Source organism: Amblyomma mixtum, chromosome 5 (assembly GCF_055824585.1).
Source record: "Amblyomma mixtum isolate Tamu chromosome 5, ASM5582458v1, whole genome shotgun sequence".
In the NCBI taxonomy this organism is placed as follows: domain Eukaryota; kingdom Metazoa; phylum Arthropoda; class Arachnida; order Ixodida; family Ixodidae; genus Amblyomma; species Amblyomma mixtum.
The window spans coordinates 3875291-3887336 of record NC_143016.1 but is presented as its reverse complement, the minus strand read 5'-3'; the positions used below and the strand labels follow the sequence as shown (position 1 = coordinate 3887336).

The 12046-nt window shown below is 51.2% G+C and overlaps 1 protein-coding gene and 1 pseudogene across 2 annotated transcripts in view; one reads left to right on the top strand and one right to left on the bottom strand.

Annotated features, from left to right (window-relative positions):
* Positions 1-2420: 2420 nt before the first annotated feature.
* Positions 2421-12046, top strand: part of LOC149341164 (BRCA1-associated RING domain protein 1-like) — a 33023-nt gene continuing 23397 nt past the window's right edge. The window contains exon 1 of one of the 2 annotated variants that reach the window (XM_089543068.1): positions 2421-2547. The gene's annotated coding sequence lies outside the window, so the exon portion shown is untranslated. Of the gene's footprint in view, positions 2913-12046 lie in introns of both variants that reach the window. The other variant, XM_089543067.1, reaches the window with a different exon arrangement.
* LOC149341166 (uncharacterized) lies at positions 2793-4999 on the bottom strand (annotated as a pseudogene).

Below are 12046 nucleotides of genomic sequence, written 5' to 3'. Positions count from 1 at the left end.
TTGGACGAGGCGCAGCGTGTCCTCCTCCCGCATGCCTGTCCGGTTGCGTGCCACCCTCCTGATCATTTTGGCGACTTACTGTGTTGTGGTGGATAACAGCTTGATAGCGTGGGTGGATTTTCTATTACTCTGGAGCCATAAGCCGAGGATGCGGATGTGACGGGTCTCCCGGACGGGGACGCCGTGTAGGAGAACCTGTGTCTCCTGGAGACTTGTAGTTACGTCCTTCTATGTGGATGATCTCTGACTTTTCCGGCGCACAGCATAGTCCGCACTGGGCGGCCGCGTTCTCGACACAGGTGGCAGCTTTCTGCAGAGTTTCTTCTTTGGCCGCCAGAGAGCCTTTGGTAGTCCAGATAGTTATGTCGTCGGCGTACAGTGTAAATCCGATGTTCGATACTGTTTGAAGGCTGCGGGCCACTCCAACCATGGCGATGTTGAAAAGGAGAGGGGAGATGATCGAACCCTGAGGCGTGCCTTTGTGCGGCATGTCCTGGGGTTCCGAGCGTGTGCCTCCTATGCCGATCGTAGCTGTTCTGTTGGATAGGAAATTTTGGACGTAGTGAAAGACGCGTTCCCCACAATTTAGGTTGTTCAGTTCTGTGAGGATGGCATCGTGAGACACGTTGTCGAAGGCACCTTTGAGATCAAGGGCCATCACAAGGTGCTCCCCTCCGCTGGGAGCGTGCGCCAGTACAGCCTTTGTCAGAAGTTTAGAGCCCAGGGGGTTTGCTTCTGGGCCGCACTGCTTTGCTCGTAATGCGCGCTGAGCGTCCCAAATCTCCTGAAGGTAAGAATATTTTTCGTCCTGCTCCCTCCGATGCGTAAGACTTTCATGAGTGCAACAGGAGCGCCACAATAGTGCTTTGAAGCAAACCCCTTGGGCTCTAAACTTTTGACAAAGGCTGTACTATCGCGCTCAATATGAGTTGCAACGCGCGGTAATCGACCGGGGCTCGTTCCGTGGTGTGCCTCTTCCAAACAGTCGCTCGGAATTCTGGGAGAAACTGCTGTTGCAGGAAACAAAAGCACCCCCGCTCAGGAAAAAGTTTCTCCCAGAATTCCGAGCGACTGTTTGGAGGAGGCACACCACGGAACGAGCCCCGGTCGATTACCGCGCGTTGCAACTCATATTGAGCGCGATAGTACCTCCTCCTTGAGTAGAAGGAAGGCGTCTTGAGTAGATAGCCCGGATCGGAAGCCTATCATGGAAGGAGGGAAGAGGTTGCTGTCTTCGATATAGTTCTGCAGACGAGTTTGGATCACCCTCTCGTGTAGCTTGCCCAGACACGACGTGAGCGAGATGGGGCGGAGCGCCTCAAGTGTGGGAAGCTTTCCCGGCTTTGGAATGACGATGATTTCGGAGTGTTTCCACTCTTGAGGGATGAAATTCTTTTCCCAGAGCTCTTCGTTAATGTATTGAGTTAGATCCTGAATTTGGTCCTTGCTGAGGTTGCGTGTTATGGCGTTGGTGATTTTGTCCGCACCTGCCTCCGTATTACGAACGCAGGATCGCGCCGCAGCGTATACTTATGCCGTAGTTATGGGGGCGTCCAAAGCTCGATTTGGGATGCCTGGTAGCTAGTCGTGTTAGGTGTTGTAGTCCCAGTGCCTGTGTATCTGTCGCGTAGCGCTGCGAGAAGAGCTGCGTCGTCACCCAGGAACAGGTGGGAAATATCCGCTTAAGTGTACGGGTCGCCTCGCACTTAGACTTGCTTGGGTACATCAAGTTTCTGAGAATTGCCCATGTCCGAGACGAGCCCAAAGAGCCTCGCAGTGACTCGCTGAAATGTTGCCAGTTCTGATGCGAGAGTTGCGTGGCGTACGTTTGTGCCTCTTCCGTGAGCTCCACTATACGGGTTCGAAGTTGTCGGTTCAACTTTTGGGTCTTCCAACGGCGAACGAGTTTCGCGCGCTGATCCCATAACTTGAGTAGATGCCTGTCTATCTCAGGTGTCTCGTTTGTGCGCTGTACGACTTCGGTGGCGGTGTTGTGAGCCTGGCGGAGCGCAGCGCTCCAATCCTGAATAGACTCGATATGTCCCGTGGGGAATTCCGAGTTGCGAAATTTTGGCCAGTCCGTTATTCTGGCTGGTCCAATGCTCCTCCGGATTTTGGACGAAGTGATGGAGGTGCTTAGGATACAGTGGTCGCTTCCCAATGTTTCGGTTAGGTTGGTCCACTTCGAGTGGCTTACGTTCTTGACCAGGGTTAGGTCAGGACAGGAGTCTCTAGACACACTGTTTCCCACTCGTGTCGGAAAGGCAGGATTAGTTAGGAGTTCCAGTCCTATCGTGTGTATCGCTTTCACTATAGACTGACCTCTTGCCGTGTTATCGCGATACCCCCACTCTCTGTGGGGCGCGGTGAAATCTCCCACGATCACGAGCTGATTACGGTGCGCTTTGTGAGAGCCAGCCAATAGTAGATCTGTGAAGTCCACTCTCCTAGGCTTGGGGTGCTTGTAGATATTTATGACAAAGGTACTTGCTCGGCCGCGCTTGTTGGGCACAACCTCGACCGTCAAGTGTTCAGCGTCCGGTACCGGTAGGGCGTGTTCCACCACAGTTATCTCTTTTGCCACTAAGATCGCAACCGATGGCATCAGGGGCTGACTAATCGTGTAGTATCCCGCCAGCGTCGGGGCCTTATCGGCTCCCACTTCCTGCAGGCAGATAAGATCTGGACGGATTGGAGTGGTGGCAACGAACTGTTTCAGGAGACCCGCTTTGCGCTTGTAACCTCTACAATTCCACTGCCAGATTTCTATGTGTTCTGTATTTTGGCTGTTTTTAGGCTGCGTAGCCATCTTGGGCGTTTCGGAATGAGGTGCGATCCGCATCGCTGCTAAGTGAGCTGGTGCGACTGCGTAACGGGCCCTGGCCGTGTTCGTCCGACGAGACTCGTTTACGGTACTGAGTTTGAAGTGCATGAATTGTAGTTGTATGTTGATTTAGAATAGCCTCGTGCTGCGCGAGTGTATGGTGAATAGTTTCTATTTTCTCCGTTAGTGTTTGGAGAATTGTGGACATTGAGACTTGCAGGGAGTTCATTATCCGTTCTTCAATGTCGCGGAGCGTTTGGACGGTTACATGTTCTGTCGATTTTGCGAGGGGTGGCTCTGCGTCTTTGCGTGGGTGCGGGGGTACTTGATTTTGTTGGAGGACCGGTTCTAATTTGGCCGTTAGGGCCTTAATTTTTGTGTTTTGGTCGGTTATCTTGGCGTTTTGGGACGCAATGGTAGCCTGCAACTGATGGAAACGGGGGTCGTTTGAAGGAGCGGGAAGTCCCTGTACTCTCTCTGCCCAGCTCACCTGCTTTTGGCCTTGTGGTGGCGTCTTAGCTGGTTTCCGCCGTCTGCGGCCGGAAAAGCTGGGGGTGGGACTGGTGTCTTCGTCCGGTATCTGTAGTTGGAGCGGCTCCGTGAGCGGCTGCCGCTCTCGCTGCGACCCTTAGTGTCCTCGTCGTCCGATGAGAACCATTTGTTGCAGTAGATCTTGGGTGCAATGTCTTTACGGGACTGGTGAGCCGTCTTCTTGTCGCCTTTGTTAGTGGCGGGTCGTGGTGTTCTGGCTGGCTTTAGACGTTTTGGGCACTCCCGGGTTCCTGTCTCGTTCTGGCCGGCGCACAGTCCGCACTTGGGTTGGCATTCGTGTGTTAGGGGTGGGTCCTGGGCCCCGCATAGGCGGCAGACTTTGACCTTTGGTGTCGGGCAGACGTCCGGGCGGTGTCCGGGTTGCATACATATCTGGCAGAATTGCCTGGCTGGCCTGTACATGAAGCACGGGTATTCGCAGCCGTCGTAGTATACGGATCGGGGGAGTTTGGGTCCTTCGAGTGTAAGAAGGGCTGTCGTCGAAGAGCCTAGGATTCTGGCGTCTAACAGCTCAATGCGATGGTCTCTGATGCGCACCCCCGCCATGAGGGTGTCGCGTGTCTCCCGGGGATCGAGTCCGTGAATGACCCCTCGGAGTGTGGTGGCTGGGAAAGGGACGCGTGCTCGCACGGGGTGGGGGCTCTCGTCCAGGGTGAGGTGGGTGATCTGGCAAAGCTCCGCCGCTGTTTCTTCGTGCGGGGTGCTGACTACAAGGATGTTGGACCCGACATGAGGTCGGAGAATGTACTTGTCTTTTACCTTGGTCGGGTCTCGGCAGGAACGAACGAGCGCTGCCGAAATGACCCGAGCCGGATAGGCCTTGAGTGCTAGTTCGCGTGTCGGTCGAATGACGACTTTGATGTCATTTTTCGGTAGCGGTTGAAGCTTGGGGCGGCGAGTTCCCGGTTGACGGATTGCGTTCGATGATTGTCCAGACGTGTACGGTGGGTTTCCGCCCACGGAGGCAGAAGAGTCAGGAGTGGATGAATTTTGAGTTTGCCTGGCCTGTCTGCGGAGCTTCTTTGCCCGTCGCTTGCTGAGTGCGTGCTCCCAGCCTGGGCCACCGCCAATAGGCGAGCCCGCACTCAACACGGACGAAGAGGACAGAAGATCCTGGTTCTGCGGGGAAGTGTCACGGGAATCCATTTCGGAGTCGTCGTGGAACGGGTTTGGAGAGAATGCATTCGCGGAGGTGCCGCATAGCGGTGTCGCACCGATCACCGACGATCCAGAGGCCATTTGGTGGTCCTGTGGCCTCACGGGAAATTAGTTCGATGAAAACCGCCAACTCGAAGCACGGAGACGAGGCGCGGGAGGCGAGCGGAAGGCCCTCATACCGTGGCGCCGTCGATCCGGCAAGCAGGTTCCGCGCCGAACCGGTCGGGTCGGTAGGGAGGCGGTCGAGGCAGCCGGCTCACAGCAGGCGATGGTGGGGAGAGATGCAGCCTTCGGGGTCGGGTGGGAGCCCATCCGCGCACGTCTGCTCCGGTCGGTGGGCGCGGAGCGAGTCTCCAATGTGAAGACCGCTCGTTCGGCCTCCTGTTGGAGAGAAGGGGTTAGGGTGCGTTTCTGTATGCGGTGTATAGCGGCTTGTGAGTATAGTCAAACTTTAAGAATCTTATATTGCCCACTGTGGTAACTGGCCAGCGGAGTAATACGTACAGGACGCCGCGGACCGTGGCCAGAGTTACCGCTGTTTTCCTAAGCTGAATCCTAATATAGCAGGTGGCTTCCCCATGGGCGTCCGGAAGCGGAACAAGCCCCCCCCCCCCCTGGAATTACAGATATTATTTATGCACTAGTAGAAAACAACTACACAGCTTGATTAACACGCTTAGGTGATATTAACTTTTCGGATTTTGTTCATTAAGTTTAATTATTTGTTCATTAATAAATTCTAATGTTTGTTCTCCAAGCCTAGCACTAATTTGCTGTTTGTAATTTTTGTTTCATGTGCGCAGATGAGACCACAAATAGTTCCTTTTTGGTGCTAACCTACAGCCTCCCCCATCCCCGGCCATCGGGTGCCACCCCCCCCCCCCCCCCCCACCCCCACCCCCGAAAAAGTTCTGCGTACGCCTTTGCATAGCTTTCGCCTTCATGGCCCTCATGCTGCTGTCGCATTAAAATTAACAAAACCCATCTGTTCACACTGTTTACATCTTGGAGCAGTGAAAATGCGGTAGATTAAAAGAAAACGATGGGAGGAATATTAAATACAGTTTTCTCCTCAAGTTCCCGCTGTTTCCGCCAATGAGCGGGCGCTGCCTTCGGATAGCGAGTGTCGCTGAAGCCGATCGTCCCAAGGCTTGCTGGGGTACTTTCTTTTTGCATTGTATTTATTTACTTCTCTCATCAGGCGCGCAGTGAACGTGCAAAGTGTCCCACTCGACCATCTGACGTTGATGCCGCGCTGACACAGGCCGGTGCTTCCAGCCGCTTCGGGCCTCCAGGGATGCCAGCACGCAGAGTGTCGTGGCGAGAGTTCGTAGCATGGGCATGGGTGGTCCGTCGCAACCTCCGCTGTAGATAAGTCGTCGGTGGGCTCCCGAAAAGAGGAGGGAAGGGGGATAGCATGTTATGCCCTACCCAGGACCACGGGCACAGGGGGACAGGGTTAATTGGAGAGATATGGGAGAGGCCTTCGTCCTGCTGAGGGCGTAGTCAGGCTGATGATGATAATGATAAATTCGTCAAACTATCAGGTGGTGTGACCCCGAACGGGTTTCCGGTGTCTGACGTGGCCCGTCACTCGCAGTAACCCGCAGAGACAAAGTATCTACAAACGTTGCGCAGAGAGGTCTCCTACCACATATTCATGGTCATTGGCGCCTTTCGCTTGCGGCTGCTGTAACGTGTGCCATTCTGCACTTCTTTTCAAGAGTGTCGGTCGCCGAAATTCCGGGAGCCACAAGTCCGAACATAAAATATTATTTCGAGAGACGAGCGAGCGCAGCCGCCGCGTCACCGGATACCGCGCGCAGCCGCTGAGGAGAGCTACGCCGACACGCGCAGTCACGTGGCGATAGGGGACCGCAGCTTCGCAGGGCGGCGCTGCGGAAGCTAGAGTTACTGTATATGCTACCATTATGCTACCTTTGGTAGCATATACAGTAACTCTAGCGGAAGCTAGTGTTCCTGTATATACAGGAACACTAGCGGAAGCCAGTGAAAAGCGCCCTCTCCGCCGACTCCGCACTTTTGACCGGGCAAACCGGTCTCCCTCCCATTGAGTAGCTGCGCAAGCAGCGCCTTTTCTCCCGAAAAAAAAAAGGCAGTTCTGCACGTACTTTGCACGTGTTGGCCAGCCTGCAAATCTCTTTGTGCAGTCGCGAGCTTTTTCCCTCGTGCTTGAACGCTGACGAGCTTCGGAGGGTTAGCAAAATGTACAAAGGCGTTAGAAAGAAATGCGAACAGCACGGCGCCCACGCGCTGCGCAGTCGGAATTTATCTTCAATGCGTTTTTATCTCGGTAGTAACAAAAAGACGCTAGAGTGGTACATTATCGTATCACGGATGTCTCTAGCGTATTTGTGTTGCGAGCCAAGTATAAACGTGACGAAAATAAATTCCATCAGCGGAGCGTCTAGGCACCGCGCTGTTCGCATTTGTTTCTGTCGCGGCAGTACGCTCTGAGATGTAGGTTAAAAGAAATAGTGGACAGTGAATTTTTTTTTTTTTCGCTGCGCAAACTTGAAGAAAGAACTGCTAGTGGATCAGGCCCACTCGGCGAAGCCGATTGTTGACGAAAAGCTGGTACCATAACGGCGAAATTTGTATCGCAAGTAAATGACGAGATCATTTAAGACGTGGAATTCGAGCTAAATACCATTTTTTTTTTGGCGTGGCCATCTTCGCAAGATACTTAATTTCGTTGGATGGCTGAGCAGTTCGGTGCATGCAGGTTTGTTGGTCAAATAATAAGGATTTTGTCACGTGTTTCGCTGAACAATAGAAATAATTTTTATTTTAACTTGAAATAAAGTGGCCTTAAGGCGACACGCAAAGCTGAAGAGAAAAACGAAAACACGCACTTAAGTTTTTTTTTCCCCGCTTTTTTTTTCCTTGGCATTCACCACCGTACCCTGGCCAATCCCCCCCGCGTGGGTATGTGCCATTTTCATATGGTGAAGAAGAAGAATGCGCCTACCAGCTGCTTGCTATATACGGCTAAGAGGAAAAATGCTCTACTTTGGTCAATCGCTACAACGGAGCTAAGCGGTTGGTATATTTATTAATGCCGATTACAGCGCACGCGCATCCCCAAAACAATTTATTTGCAGAGCCATCGCTCATACGCAAACGCTCATTCGGGTGCAAGTAAACATTTTGATTATTTTTATTTTTGGAAATTTTTGACATGTAAAGCAACTTCCCAAATTGAGCCAGGCGTCACAAGTCGGAACATTCAGGCGATCACTGACCTTGCCTCACACGCGTCTGCATATACGCCGCTAGCTGTTGTTGTCAGTCTCCAAAATAAAAAATGGCAAAAAAATGAGTTTCGTTAGCGCGAGCTTTACTAAACACTGCATGCTTAGTAAATTACAGCAAAAAATGCCCAGAAATAATATTACGCGTGCAACATACCAAACGTGTTTAGCAACAGAAAAAAGCTTACTTCACCCTGCCCACAGCAGTTATCGAGGCCTGCCGTTTCTCGTTCTCATCCGTTTCATACCCAACAATTCCGGACAAAAACATTTTTGAATAGGAAAGAGTGTATGAACGCATTTTATTTCATATACTGGAAGAATTCACTATAGCAATCTCCCATCGATAGGCTAGCATTTTTTTTTTTTCGTATTAGCGTTTTTCCTATCGTCAACTGCTCGATACGAGCGACGAAAAATTTTTAAGATTTTGCTACATATAGAAAGGATGGGCCATTTACCTTCAATATTTCCATTACTGTACGTTACAATTTTCCAATATTAATTTTTTTTTGCCCAAGAATGTAGGACATGTCCAGGAAATCTGTAGAATTCCACGGGCAGTCCTTGGCCGTTGCTGTTCAGCGAACTATTGTGACAGCCCCTGACACAACAATTTTCTCCACTCTTAGAACGTCGCGGAATTCCAGCCACGACTCACAGCGAGCGGCAACACCACTTTTGTGCGCCCGCGACCACGACGGCACGTGCTCACGATGAAAGAGAGAGTGCCAGCGGCGCGAGCAGCACGCGCGTACCAGTCGACAGGCTAAACGCCAAATTGACCGGCAGGGGAGAAGCGTGTTTGCTCCTGCACGTAGAATCGAGCAGAAGCGCCAGTTCTAAAGGTGAAGAAACACGAGACGCGGTGCTAATAGGAGTACTTCCCGGTTGGTTTCATTGGTGAAACTTCGAGACAGCACAGAAGACAAGTCATACAAGCAGATGCTTAGCTTTTTAGAAAACAAATTTTCGCCATTTTTCGCGATTTGAAAGCCGCGTACCCGCTTAATGGTTTGGTCATTTTAAATAAGCAAGCGCAATGTTTAGGTCGAGCGTCGATGATCGCCTCTGCAAAATACAATGGCCATGTGTGCGTACACAAGAGTTTGTAATTCAGATCAATGCCCTTCCGCGCTTCCTTTCGACGAACCCAACTTCCGTATCCTCTACGCTGATATCTGAGCGCTCGCCGTGACGTCTCAGCTAACGGCATTCCATTGGTCCATCGTTCTGACGACGGGTGAAGGGCGCGCACTTCCTAAAACGTCGCGTCGTCTGCTCGTTGGACGCGCGCTCTTCCGTCTCGCCTTTAGTTTTCGCGCGCGCACGCACGCACGCACGCACGAAAAAAAAAATGTTCTTGGCCTAGTCAGTGTACGATTCAGTGTGCCTTGTGTGCTGTGCCGTTCGTATAGCCTCCACCTCATTCATATTGTTACAATAACGAAGCGGCTTTTCCCCATCGAAGGACCCCCTTCCAGCCAACAGCGTCGACCGATTCTCGTGAACCTGCAAGCGTGACCAGCTCCTGGCGTGACAATGCAGGGAGGGGACTGTCCCCGACCATGGAGAGAGGGGACTATCCCCTTTCATCTGCCACAACAGGCTCATGAGAATCGGCCGATTGACTGGAAGGGGGTCCTTCGACGGGGAAAACCCGCTGCACAAGAAGCTGCAACTCCATTTCTAAATTTCTTGAAACTTTTCCACACCCTTCCTCGCGCGCGCTGCCGTGCTCCCTGCACTCCTGCACGCTGTGCAAGGTTCCCAAAGCTGTCGAGGTGCGGTCGCCGCACTGAATCATCCGGGTATAGTTGGTTTATGGTTGGTTTATGGGGTTTAACGTCCCAAAGCGACTAAGGCTATGAGAGACGCCGTAGTGGAGGGCTCCGGAAATTTCGACCACCTGGGGTTCTTTAACGTGCACTGACATCGCACAGTACACGGGCCTCAAGAATTTCTCCTCCAAAGAAATTCAGCCGCCGCGGCCGGGATCGAACCCGCGTCTTTCGGGCCAGCAGCCGAGCACCATAACCACTCAGCCACCGCGGCGGGGATCCCGGTATAGATTCTCGGGCTCTGTCGCGCTGATCGCGTCTATCGTTCAGCATGCGGAGAAAATGCTTCAACGCTGTTTAGTCATTGGATGCGCACGCAGTCACTGGAGTCGCACTATGGTTTAGGTTTATGGGGTTTAACGTCCCAAAGCGACTCAGGCCATGAGAGACGCCGTAGTGAAGGGCTCCGGAAATTTCGACCACCTGGGGCTCTAACGTGCACTGACATCGCACAGCACACGGGCCTCTAGAATTTCGCCTTCATCGAAATTCAGCCGCCGCGGCCGGGATCGAACCCGCGTCTTTCGGGCCAGCAGCCGAGCGCCGTAACCACTGAGCCACCGCGGGGGGGTACTTTGGTGATCTAAAGTGCGATGAGGTGAAAGCCTTTCCCGCAACGCTTTCCAGCGTCCTTACGCTAAACAAGGAGAACTGCATATGTGTTGGAAGGTCGGCGTAGCATAGTGGTTAGCACGCTCGGCTATGGAACGGAAAGATGGTATAGTTCGATTACCTCCGTGCACAATATTTTAGGATTTTTTTGCTTATCGAGTGACACATCAGCGCAGATTTTCGCTCCTGAGCCTAGAAAGGCTCTCGCCTCGCCTTTCTGGTTAATGACTAATTAGTCATGACTTGTGACTAGTAATGACTATTCATCACTTCAGATGTAACGGACAGAGTCATGGCCGCGAGTATATCGGCCGATTTTCCGATAAATCGACTCACAAATTTTACACGAATGTCGGGACTAATTAAGTGGCCCGACTTTGACGCCTGCCAGACAGGAATATACCTTATACCGGATCGACAGCTTTGAGTTGGGGTGCTCGGGCATCACTCTGCCGCCTTTTATTATTTTATTTCATTATGTAACCACCTCGGTTATCATGGCAACCACTGCGATATATAATGTCGTTGCTGTGGAGGCCGCCATCTTCGATTCTATCCTTGGAATCAGCATAACTCGGAGGCTCGAAACGCGACCAGTAGAGCTAAGGCTTAAAATTCGTTAATACAATAACTGTCCTGACCCATGTTGCACGTGCTTTACCAATGCTTGCGAGCGAATCCTCGGAGAACAGTTTTTCGAATGGCGCCTTTTGCCCAATTCGATTTCAAACTTGACGCCGTCAAGTGGAAGTGGAACAACATATACGCTCTAGATCTGGATATACAGCTTTTACTTATGTTGGAGACAGACGTGCGGTCTAGGTTTGAAGAGATGACGGTGTAATGTTTCCATAATATATATTTTTCTCTCAGAGGCGCATTTGCTCTTGTAATCGGTTGCGCTATTCATGAATAGTGTGTAGTTGCCCACTCGTTTCAATTTTTATTTACTGCAGGAAAGCGTTGCCGATTGTTTTAAGCCACTTTATGTTTGAGTGTAGATTGGCGAATACGATGGCCTACACGGTAAAAAAACGCCCAAATGGGAGTAAATGGCTTGTCCTCCAGCGCACACCCAAAATGAGGTTTTATTTACTCCATATAAATGAAGTATTTTATTTGCTCCCTTATACAAGAGAGTAAATTTTTTACTACCGACAGAAATGGAGCCCAAAAATGGCGTCATGTTTATTTATGCTCATCCAGGCTATTTATTACAGCAGTTGCTAGCGGCAGAAATGGGCAGTTGTTGTGGGGGCCACCAGCAACCCAACTTGGGAAACTGTGCTGCCCTAATGTGACCCCGCGTCACGCATTCTTTTTGCCGTCTGCAAGCCCAGCGGCGGCAGGAGACGTCTGCTTTTGCTGTAAGGGCTCGTTTGGTTGATTATGATCGTAGATAAAGCGATGTAACATTAGAATCAATAGTCGAAAACTGAAAAGGAATCTCGTAATAGTTTTCATGGTCATGCACCGCGCTAAATTTGACTAAAAACCAGAGCAGAATAAGTTGAAATGAGAACACCCTTGGAGGTATTATGGTATACGGTAGTGTACGTTTTCATATTCACTTCTTTAAGGCTTGGCTTTTCAATATTACTAAGGAAAATGTAGCCTCATCAGCTAAATCAAGAGCTCGGCATTGAAACTATATATGTTCTATCACAGTTCCATGTTCATGCAACACATGACAATCTGTTGCAACACACTGCGAGAACCACACTGAAAAAACACTGCCGACGATTACAGTACTTCCTAATGCGAAATTTGAGCGCAGTTTATCA